Here is a 12,716-nt window from a genome sequence, read left to right as displayed (position 1 = left end):
AAAGTTTTTTTTTTCTTTGCTTTTTTTTTTCAATTTGGAATTTTTCAAGAATTCTTTCATTTCATTAGAGATCACTTTTCTAATATTTAAAACCCAACACACTTTTCTATTATTCTAGAAAAGTATCTAATTCCCTACTTCTCTTTCTGTGCTCCTTAAGAAGACAAGGAAAATAGTGTGCTTCCACTTCTCTACCCATCTTCCAGTCTTCTACAGTGAGATTTTTGAAGATACCTTTACTATGAGCTCTATAATGTCAAAGTAACTTAGGCTTCTAGGTTTTTCTGAGTTGGGTTTTACTTTTAGCACCTATTATTAGCCTCCCCACTCCATAGTCCATATCTCAAAATCCCTTACGTAATATTGAAGCTACACGTTTGCATTTATTCTGTACAAACATACCCAAACCATGGGTTTATTCACTGCTTCTTACTTTCTCCTTATTTCTTGTATATTGCTAGATTGTATTATGGATGCTGATTACTTATTTGTTTAAAATTATTTCTGGATATAAACACTATATTTTCAAAATTCTTGCATTTCCAAAAAGTATTTCCTTTTAATAATCATGATATTTTGTAGGAGTAGGAGTTTGATTCATTTTCTTTTGAAAATTTACAAAAATTATGAAACTATACTTGTACCTGTAGTACTTATCACCTGTGCGGTCTGTAGATACTATACTATTCTAATATCTTGTTTCCAAATATGCTTATGCCATGATGAGTTTGACTCCTTTGCCCTACACAGCAATGTGGTATTTATCCTTTGTCTTTTTTTTGTTCTGATTCTTTGGAAGGTTAGTTCATAAATTTTCTCATTTTATATTTGGAAGTAAAAGTGTGTTGAGTTTGAATTTCCTTCTTGAATCTCTGTTGTTACTACAGTGGAGTTCAAACATTATACCTGTCTTTTCCGATATTTTTATTTGTTAGTTCTGTCTTCTCTGTGTGTTGGGCTGCTGCTTCTTGTCTAAGTTGTGTCCATTTGGGTCATTTACTCTTCTTGAACTTCTCATTGTTCTCTAGATCCACTAATGGAATTTACTGAGTGGTGGAATGAGATACAGGGTGTAGCTGTTTCTCTTTTTCTTGATCAGTGATTATCCAGTTCAATAGGTATACGTTCTCAAACTAGATGTTAACTCAAATTCCATGATCACTTCATCAGCAAAATTAGTACTTCTAGCTGAAGGAACCACTGAGTCTTCCAGGGACCACCAACTTGATTGTATGCAATCTTGCCTCAAGGGAGAAAGGAGGTGAAGGGTACCACAGAGTTCCATGTATATTCCTCAATTTTATATGTATTATGGTTTAATTTAAAAATTAAAAAATATATTATACAGAACACTTTAGGCATCTGTTGAATAAAGTGAAATACATCTGTAATCTACTTACTATATTTTATTTATATATAATACTTTCACTATTTGGGAAAATACTATTAACTTCATTCTTGTTTCATGTTTTTAAATATTTACAAGATGTGCTTGCTTTCTGTGTCAAACTAGGATTAAATGTAAAAAGGAATTGCTTTAACTCTATAATTTATTAAAATTTAGATCTGCAAACAATGGAAATTGAAAAATATCAAATCACTTACATAAAGTTTGTTTTATGCTAGAAGTTTTTTCTATTTTATGCTAGAAGTTTTTTTTATTCAGTTTTTTCTTTTCTTTCTTCTTCTTTTTTTTTTTTTTTTGTGGTGTTGGGGATTGAACCCAGAGCCTTGTGCATGCAAAGCAAGGACTCCACTGACTAAGCTATATCCCCAGCTCCCCTAAAATTCAGTTTTTCTATGTTATAGAAACATTGTTATTATGTATTCTTAATACAGTAAAGACATATTTACCACATGATATAACCAAATGATTTCTGGATTAACAACTAAAAGTTCTAATTTATCGAGTTTTTAAATTCTTTTTTTTTTTATTGATGGACCTTCACTCTATTTATTTATAAGTGATGCTGAGAATTAAACCCAGTGCCCTACACATACCAGGCAAGTGTGCCATCACTGATCCACAGTCCCAGTCCCACATTGACTCTTTTTATTGATTACTTTTAATGTTAATTTACTTCTGTGTCTTTTGCATTTCTTCTAAGAATCTTTTAAGCATAGGTCCTATTTGCAAATAAAAGACATTATATAAATGTCAGCCTAACATTAATTCATAATATAACATTTGGAAAGTTTTTTAAGTAGAGTGATAAAAACTGCTGATTGTCATCTTGGATAGAATATCATAATTTAAATAAGAATTATTTGAAAAAAATAACCTATTTGACAAAATTATTCTCACAAGGGATTTTATATGCACTCCTATAGTTTCTTAAGTAAACTTAGAAGTACTGTCTTTTGCTAAAATGAAGTCTTTCTTCAGTTGCTATCTTTGCAGTTGATGGTCTGTGAGGTTTATGCTTTAAACTCTTCCATTTTCATTATTTTTGTGAGTTATATTAATTATATCTCAACTGAGCTCCATTTTAGGAAAAAAAATTTAGTCTGTGAAATGCATAATTTTGTTTTTCCTATGCTTACTTAATGGATGATACATTTAACAGGGGGAGAAAAAGACATTCCAGTAGTGTAGTAAAGGGATTGTATTATTGAGAACAAAAACAAAATCTTATTTTGAAAAAAAATTTAAAAAGATATTTTATTTACTTAATACTTTACATTTATTTGTAGTTCTTTAACAATTGTTATACGATTAACATCTATAAAAATTATTTGAAACCATTATCTGAATTTACTGAAGAGGAAATTGAAGCACAAGACAGTTAACCAGATCAGAAATCATGTTGGTGGCAGGTGATACAAAGGATTCTACCCTGGGGTTCTGTCTCCAAGTCTGGACTCTGAAACTCCAGCCATATGTTCTTCCTTATTAAGCGCTGGTCTCTGATTTTCCAGTTGTGGGAGTTCATATAAATTGTTTAACCTCTTCATGCTGTGATTACTTCAGCTATAAAATAGAAATGAACCTCCAAGTTTTTCCCATAAGGATTAAATAAAATGATAAGTGTAAATCACTTTGCAGGATACCAGTCTTCTATTATTATCTGTTAATTTATTTTGCTAAGTTGCAAGTTAGAAAGAAGTAAGATCCTTGAAAATGTTGAATTAGCTTTAACCAGAGTAAAACTTTTAGATATTGAGGTCAGTACGTATTTGAGGAAAATGGTCAAAGTATGTCACATAAATGGTGTTTCTTCAGGAACTCTATCTTCAATATTAGGCTTTCCCAAAAGAGGCAAGAATAAATCCTGGAAATCATACTGTACATCTTAATGATCTTCAGTAAGTCAGTACATTGTTGGATTTTTCTTTTTGCATATACAGATCAACAAAGATTTCAATATGTATGTGAAAAATATGTTTAAAAGCTTTTGGGCTATTCCTTAACAAACATCCTCTCCTACTTGTCTCACTGTATTATATAGGATAGAAGGCTTTTTTAAAAATATATATATATATTCCATTAGCCTCTTTAATTCTGTTTGTAGTAGCTAAAGCTATAGTAAAAAATGTGAAAGCTGTTTTGACCTGCAGTTATTAACTAGTGGGTACTCCAAATTTGAATTTAAAGCCACATATTGTATAAAACTACTATCCAATGTAAAAATCCTCAATTACCTTAAGAGCTTGCTTTCGCCATGCTTTTACATTTATACTGCTTTCTCCTTTTACAAAATTTTAGTTTCTGTAGTGCTGAGATGATTTAAGCAATTATTTATGATGGCATTACCTCATACTCAGTTTTTTCCTCAGCAAAGTTGCATGTTTGTCAAGACCAAGAAGTGTGAGCCAATTGAACTTTCTCCCCTTCTTTGCTATAATCATTACAATACATTCCCTTGGGATCACACTTGTTTTTCTCCTTGGATTAGATGCAGTATCCTTTCACCCTCCAGTTAGGGGGAAAAATAAAAAATAAAAAGGAAAGCCTAATGGCATTCCCGGATTCTGTATCCATGTTACTAAATTTAGTTTTGCTGGGTCAAGATAACATTATTGACTAAGTGTAATTAAAGACACATCTTTATAAAGTGGGTTGGTCAGTTGGTTTTGACAATGAGATTTTCAAATCTCAATATGAATTCTGCCAATATTAGAAGACAATGTACAAAATATCCTCAATAGCACTTCTATTTTGACCTTAAGAACTCTATTATGTAATCTTAAGCTACTTTTGTGAAGAGGTTACCAACCATTCATTTTGTGATATATCTACTCAGAGGGCTCCACATTAATTTTATTTGGTGACATGAGTAGTATGTGAAGCAAAAGTTGAAACCCAAATCAATTCTGCTATACATTTTGAAATTCTATGGCTTTTGGATAAAAGTCTACTAATATAGCTGAAATACCTCTTCCTTTGTAAAGCTCATAGAAATTGAAATGATGAGACCAGTTTAATAACATGCTTTAGAGATGTTTTCAATACTCCATTTCAAATATTTTAATAGAATCTTGCAGTTGAGAATTAAGCTTAAAGTAGTAACATTTATAATAAGGGAATGATAGACATGTTAATTCTGTCCATTATGGCATTTGATAAAATTACTACTATGTAACTACTATTTTCTTACTTTCTGAAGGAAAAAAAAAAAGCTAATTTTTGAAAGTCTCTGGTTGTCTAGTTTAATTTTTTTTCTACTTTTCTAATATAAAAGCACATAAAAGCTTAGAGGTGTGGTAAAAACACTACAGAAAAAAATAAAACCAAGAATCTAAAAGTTTTATAGAAGTTCAAAACTTTGCTGGGTATAAAATCTAGTTAGGGCATTTAGACACCAATTGACCTGAATGTTTCAACATGTCCATTCCTCCAAACTATTGAGTCACGTTCTCAATAGGAAAATTGATTAGATGTCTAAGTTGCCTGAATCTCCATGAAGAAAGCTTAGAAGACTGTAAATTCAGTTGATATTAGAAATGTGTAGCTAAAAGTAACACTTGGATTCCAGAAGTTGTGAAATTGAGTAGCTGTCTAATGTCTCCATATTATCATATACAATATTTAGAAATATTTGAGATTAAAACAAATTTGGATCATTACAACTAACTTAGAAACAGTGAATATTTTTTGGAAACATTTCTACATAGGTGGCAAAGGAAAATGAAGCAACAGAGAATGAGATTCTAAATAGAAATTAGAATCCTCTTTGATATGAAATGGGGTAGTTCTCAAAGACCACCTAATCTTCCTAATAAAAAATGCTGGATACATGTGAATTTATTTCATAGAAAATGCATGCAGATTGCGTTTATCATCATATTTACTCTGCACTTCATTATGTTTGTCTAGGTGCAAAGGTAAATCACTTTGTCAGTACTTCACAACTGAAACTGGAAACTTGTCTCTATAGAATACCTAGAATTAGCTGGGTGCAACGGCACATGCCTATAATCCCAGAAACTGAGTCAGGAGAATTGTGAATTCAGAGCCGGCCTTAGCAATGGTGAGAAGCTTAGCAACTCGGTGAGATCCTGTTTCTAAACAAAATACAAAATAGGGCTGGGATGAGGCTTAGTGGTCAAGTGCGCATGATACAAAAAAGAAGAAGAATACCTATTAACTCCAAGGTCAACATTTTTCCTGAACATTTTAGTAAATGACTTCCACATGATTAATTGTTTTAGCTGATTTATGAGATTTTTGACTTCTGAAAATTTATCTTTCCTTTTTCTTGGTCTTGTCATTTCTAAAAGAAAGTAAATTATGACAGTGAGTCTTTTGTAAAAGATTATAAAGAAGTCTTTCTTAATAATATGACATTTAATTCCTGATAGATATGAAGCAAATAAACATTAAGAAGAGTTTCAAGAACCTGTGCCCAAGGAATTATGTTAGCCAGCTTTGTGTTACTGTGACTAAATTCCTGACAAGAATGTCTTAGAGGAGGAAAATTTATTTAATTTATTTTTGGCTCAGAGTTTCAGAGGTCTCAGCCCATGGGTTCTGACTCTCTTGCTATGGGCCTAACTAAGGTGAGACAGCCTTCCATGGTGGAAGGATGTGGCAGAGGAAAGCTGCTTAGATAATGGCAGCTGTAGAGGAAAAAGAGAGGAGAAGGTGGGGGGTGGGCATGGAGGAAGATAGGAGGGGAAGGAAGGAGTGGGCAGGAACCAAATATCATTCCCAAGGGCATGCCTCCAGTGACCTCCCTTTTCCAGTCATGCCTCACGTGCCTATATTTCACTCAGTAATCCATTAAAATTATTTATTCATCAAGTGGATTAATCCACTGATTAGTTAACAGCTCTCATAATCTAATAATTTCATCTCTGAAAATTGCTATATTGCCTAACATGAGCTTTATTGGGGAAAGCCACATATCTAATCCGTAACAGGGCTATTACTTCTGAAACTTTCATTATTGCCATCTTATTCTGTTTTTTTTTTTCTTCCTCTCTTCCTCTTTGCCTCCCTATTCCTCCCTCCCTGCCTCCTTTGCTTCTTAACTTCCTTCCTCCCTTCTTTCCTTACTATTCTTGACATTTCTCTTCTTTTCCAGATTGTTCATTGGCAGTCTTGGCCTCAGAGGTAGAAATGGCTTAAAAACAAAAGCAACAACAACAAAAAAGCAAACAACAACAAAAAAACCTGGAGTCTTTCTAATCACTTTACCCATGTTATTTCTTAGTATGTTGCCTGTTTGATCAAGCAGATTAATTATTGTGTAATTAATCTATTTTAGCAGTATGAGTGAGTAAATGAGTCAATAAATAAACAACTGTTCCATTTGCCTTCAGGTAGATAAAATGTCAATGAGTTCATTCAGAAAGAACTGGCTATAGAATTCACAATTGCTCCTTCTAGGGCTCACAGTTAGAAAAGCATAAATACAGAGCTTTGTAAGCTTGCTGAAATAGAAAGTATATTGAGAAGATTTGCTCCTGGAAACCATTTTGTCTAATTGATGTATCAGTTCCCTCAGGGTCAGCATACAGTTAATCCCTTGATTTGTTATAGAATGTGATTATCAGAAATGTTCAGTTTTTGTAGGTCTGTCCCCAGATGTAATTACTAGAGTACTGAGTCCCGTAAAAAATCAATGATTCTTGAATAAATCCTGAGCAATGTTCAGGTGATTATTTCTGCTTCCATCATCTCTCTCACTCCTCCTAGTACCTTGCCCCCGAATAAATAATCCCTCCCTTAAAACTAAAACTTTCATCCTATTCATTTATAACTAACTGAATTTTAACTGTACTATCTGGGCATATTCAGCTATAGATTTAGTGTAGGCTTTTCCTTAGTGCCAGAAATGAAACTGTATTTAGCATGAATGAAAACCAAATAAAATAAAAGGTTAACAGTTTTTCCCCAGTTTGCCTTGATGTGGAAACAAGGACACAGAGTAAGTTATTAACATGAGAATTGCAAGGATTACTTCACAAGAAGTAGCATTTTTTTGTCAAATGATATAAGTAAGTGTATCATTGTTCTGTAGCTGTACCTTGATTGTCTGCTTTGCCACTTCACTTTTCTAGTGTATATCCATTTCCTTTCAACTGAAAGTGTTACAAATCTTCAACACAAAGGTGTTATAATTTCCTCTTTTCTTATCCAGGAATTCATCTGAACCAATGAGCATAAATTTGTGAGTCCAGTCTTTTAACTCTGACTGATTACATTTATATACATTACCATCTATTCATTTTTAGAAAGCAGTCTTGGTGTATGTTCCTCTTTTTTGCTTTCATGAGGAATAATCCATCACTTTGACCTTCTCTCCCCGTGCTCCACGCCACACTTTTAAGATTTACTCTATAAGTATGTGGAATATATTCTTCTAGCCCTGGATATTTTAAATCTATTAAAATTATGGCTAGAGTATGTCTCAGTTTAGGAACTTGATAGAAACTTGCATATTTTTAGGCATATACATATACTTATGTAGTTTTTCTTTTCATTCTTACTTAAAATGTGAATTATTAGAAACATATTGGTTAATTATCTCCTCATGCTCCTAATTTTTTTTAAAAAAATGAATTATTAGTATGGAAAGATAAATTTATACCTTTTTTCTTGAAATGTGTGCCATCCCTTATTTTTAACTGCTATAAAACTATTAACATAGGCTTAGTTGAAGACTAACCCATGAAATAGCAGTAAAATAATTATCTCATAGTTCTGAAAAATTAAGTTAATTTATAACTTCAATCTAATTTAAATATAGGGATTTTAGAAGTTCTCGATACTCCTATTTAGTGCATATGAGTACTGTTTTTACTAGTGTTGCACGTGTACTTGAGCACTCTTCATGCTGTATTTCACTAGTAATATTGATAGTCCTCCACTCCCTCTGTCTCTCTGTTAATATTCTTCAGAGATCCCAGCTGCACTATCTGATTGAAAAAGCACTTTCTTCAAGTCTGTTTAGCAGTGAGGATGAGGGTAATTTCACTCTAGAGGATTCTTTCCACTTGACTAATAGACAGAGCCTTGGATTTCAACCTGAGTTTCAAAAACGCATCCTTACCAGCCTAAGCCAACAGAATGAGTGATAGAATAATTTACTATTTAGTGTCAGAAGAATAAGAGTGAGAACACCTCTGTCCATCATAATGTGAACAGTAAATGAAAATGAATGCTTTATTAGGACAAAAACCCATGAAGAAGGATTATATTTGGTCAGCAGTAGTTTCTTTCTATCATGCATACAAAATGAAATGAAACGCTAGGGTAAGGACTCTAAAACCAGATATTCTAGGATTTTCAAATTTTCAAAATACTTACCTTCCCATCTTTACACTATCATAACAAAATGAAGACTAATAATTGGGATTAAATAATAGAGAAAGTATAAAAATGCAACTATTTCATTAAGGATTCGTAATATAAGGAGAAAAAAGGAAGATTTTAGCTAATGTTTTAAAAAATCAATGTCAGTCCATGCAATGCCTTACATTCATCTCTGCACATAGCACCTGTTCTATAATTATTTTATATTTATAATTCTTGTCTTTTGTCTGTGTTCCCCCACTAGAATGTTAGCCCACAAGGATTGGTACTTACCTTTGTCCATTGCTGTATGCATGGTAACTAAAATAGCACTTGTACTACCTAAGTACTCAGTAAATACTTGTGAATGAATAAGTCAGCCAGGGAGTTATCAGAACAAAAGGAGATGTGAGTAGATGAGTTCTGGAGGAAGATTTAGAAAACAAAAACAAAAATAAAAACACCAGCTCTCCTCTTCTTCCCCTCACAAAGCTTTATCATTTTACATAAATATTGTAGGCGACCAGGTCTTTAGAAATATCTGTAGTGAACTACATTTTCAATGAGATGTTTTCCAAAGACAATGGCAGAATTCCACTAGGAAATTCCGCTAGAAAATGCCCCACATTTTGTGTAGCTCACAAGGAGCTGATTACAGTGTGTAACTCTTGTTCACCTCTGTTTCTTGTGATGTACATATACATGTTCGTTGGGCATACTGACGTAAAGAGAATTGCATGCTTGGAAAAGTACCCATGATTTTAGGAGAAGCTATAATAAAACTGAGTCTGAGTCCTTCTTGCTGTTAGTTATTTTTATTTTGTCAAACAAATGAAGACAAGGGCTAATTTTAGTATATTTAGGAAAAAAGAATAATGCTAACATTTGCTATTATACTTCTAAGATATATGGTTCCAGGGGGACTTAGCAGGAATATATTGAGTCTCAATTAATGATATGAGGCAATTTGTTGCTTAGTCTTATTTAATTAGAACAGTTTAACCTTCTTCAATATGCTGAGGAAAAGGCAATATTGAAGTATTATTACTTAGATATTTAGCATCCAAACTTAAACTAATGAACCTAAAGGTATACAGTGGTGTATTGTCTTTGAATATGTAATATACAATGTACTTTTCAAAGCATGATTTTATCAGAAAAGTAACATAGCTTGGGGGACAATATTTCTGAGAAAAGGAAATGCCTTTTTTATAATTTTCATACACTCACCAAAATTTGTCTGCTAGTTTGGCAAAATCAACAGACCTTTATTTCCCAACTGGCATAGGATATACTGAATGTTTACCAACTGCATTTTATTTTTAATGAGATTTTTTGGCCTTGGAATTTAAGTGCCAGGGGGTGTAGCTATGCAGTGGAATGAATAGTGTCTGACACTGTCCAAAGAGGCAGTTAGGACAATTTAGTTATGCAGAATTTTTGGCCTAAAGTAGTTGTTAATGCCCATCTGAAGTCATGCAGTAATTGAACATTTTGAAATTTACTTTCCTATAAGGCATTTGGCTTAATTGGGAGTTGTTCTTTTATCCTTCTTAACAACAATAATAATAAAAAAGCAGAAATTATCTGGCTTAAAGCTGCGTTTGGATCAAATTTGAAATAATCTAAGACAAATGATGGTCTCTTATTTTGGTAGAGTTCACACCTTTGGCTTTCTTTCTCTCACTGACAGGGTGATGGAAGATTCAATCACAATAAAATTATTAATGCCAAACTTGTTTTAAATGGAATAAAACCCAGTAACATCTCCCACCATCATAAATTATTTTTGAGTTTATTATCTAGCTTGTGCATTTGAAAAAAATATGTTTAAATTTCTGAACCGTAGTTACCTGTTTCATAATATGATATGGATTGTTTGGGGAAGCTGAGATGTCAAAGATCCTCTGCGTTTCCTGTCTCAGATACAGGTTCAAATAGTGTTTTTAATTTTTATTTTCAGTGATTCAAAAATATTGAACCAACATTAAAAAATCATAAGATATAAAGTCAAAATCCCAATTACCATTTTTTTTTCTGAAAATTGGTAGAGCTACAAAGCCACAATGCTCACATGGCAATAATTGTACAGAGCTGACAACTGGCTGCTTTCCAGCTAGTCACTGTTCTGGTGATTTTCTCTTTCTTCCTCTCACAGTGAAACTGAAACAAACAAAAAAAAAAAACTTTCTACTTGTTACTGTGTTTACAAAATATTTAAGTATGTAATATTTTTCTGTTTCTATTAAAAAAGTAAATTCATAAAAGTTAAGCCAAAAGGAATGAGTCATTCAAGAAAATTGAAAGACCTTATTATTTAGTAGATTTGAATAATAATGTTATACATTAATTATGCAAACCAAGTGTGTTTGTATTAAAAAGTTTAAGGTACCATTTCAAAGCAAACCACAACCAGAAGAGATGAACCACATAAGGGAGGAAAGGTATGTCATGAAAAACTTAATGAACTGAAGGAAAAGTCTGTTCAAGTGGGTTTATGTTTTGATGCAAATAGAAACTAGAATTGCTGCTTTGAAAAGTAGTTCTATCACAAGTGAAAAAAATTCATAAATCAGTATTTTTTGATTTGTTCTAAGTTATATATGATAGTAGAATGTATTTTGACACATCATACATAAATGGAGTATAAATTCTCATTCTTCTAGTTGTACACAATGTGGAATCATATCAGTCATGTATTATATATGTACAGAGTATAATAATGTCTGATTTATACTACAAAACTTTCTACCCCCATATCACTTGCGCTTCCTTCACTCCCCTCTACCTAATCCAAAGTACCTCTAAGTTTTCCCCGAGCCACCACCCCCTTATTCTTAATAATCGTCCAACATATCAGAGAAAACATTCAGCACTTAGTTTTGGGGGATTGACTTACTTCACTTAGCATGATATTCTTCAGCTCCATCCATTTATCTGCAAAAGCCATAATTTCATTCTTCTTTAAGGCTGAGTAATACTCCATCTTGTATATGCACCATAATTTCTTTATCCATTCATCTGTTGAAGGACATCTATTTGGGTTCCATAGTTTGGCTATTGTGAATTGAGCTGTGATAAACATTGACATGGCTGCATCATTGTAATATGCTGATGAATACAACAGTCACTAATATGCCATTATGTAAAAATGTGAGTGTGTAACCGATGTGATTCTGCAATTTGTATTTGGGGTAAAAATGGGAGTTCATAACCCAATTGAGTCAAATGTATGAAAGATGATATGTCATGAGCTTTGTAATGTTTTGAACAACCAATAAAAAAAAAAGCCCTTTGAGTATAAAACAAGGAGTGGGATAGCTGGGCCAAATGGTGGTTCCATTCCAAGTTTTCTAAGGAATCTCCATACTGCTTTTTATAATGGTTGTACCAATTTGCACTCCCACCAGCAATATATGAGTGTAACGTTTCCCCCATATCATCACCAACATTTATCACTGTTTGTATTCTTGATAATTGCCATTCTGGCTGGAGTAAGATGAAATATTTATATTTTTCTAATTGCTAGAGATGTTGAAATTTTTTCATATATTTGTTGATCAGTTATATTTCTTCTGTGAAGTGTCTGTTCTGTCCCTTAGCCCATTTATTTATTGGGTTATTTGGTTTTTTGATGTTGAGTTTTTTATATATCCTGGAGATTAATACTCTATCTGAGGTGCATGTGGTAAAGATTTTGTCCCATTCTGTAGGCTCTCTTTTCACAGTATTGATTGTTCTCTTGCTGAGAAGAAGCTTTTTAGTTTGAATCCATCCCATTTATTGACTCTTATTTTTATTTCTTGTGTTTTAGAAGTTGTGTTAAGGAAGTTAGGTCTTAAGCCAACATGATGAAGAATTGGACCTACTTTTTCTTCTATTAGGTGCAGGGTCTCTGTTCTAGTGCCTAAGTCTTTCATCCATTTTGAGTTCATTTTTGTGCAGGGTGAGATACAGAGCTTTAGTTTCATTTTGG

This window comes from Marmota monax, unplaced genomic scaffold (assembly GCF_021218885.2).
Source record: "Marmota monax isolate L192 unplaced genomic scaffold, Marmota_monax_Labrador192_F-V1.1 WCK01_AAM20220418_F8-fsc00509, whole genome shotgun sequence".
Taxonomy (NCBI): domain Eukaryota; kingdom Metazoa; phylum Chordata; class Mammalia; order Rodentia; family Sciuridae; genus Marmota; species Marmota monax.
This window is presented reverse-complemented; position numbering follows the sequence as displayed.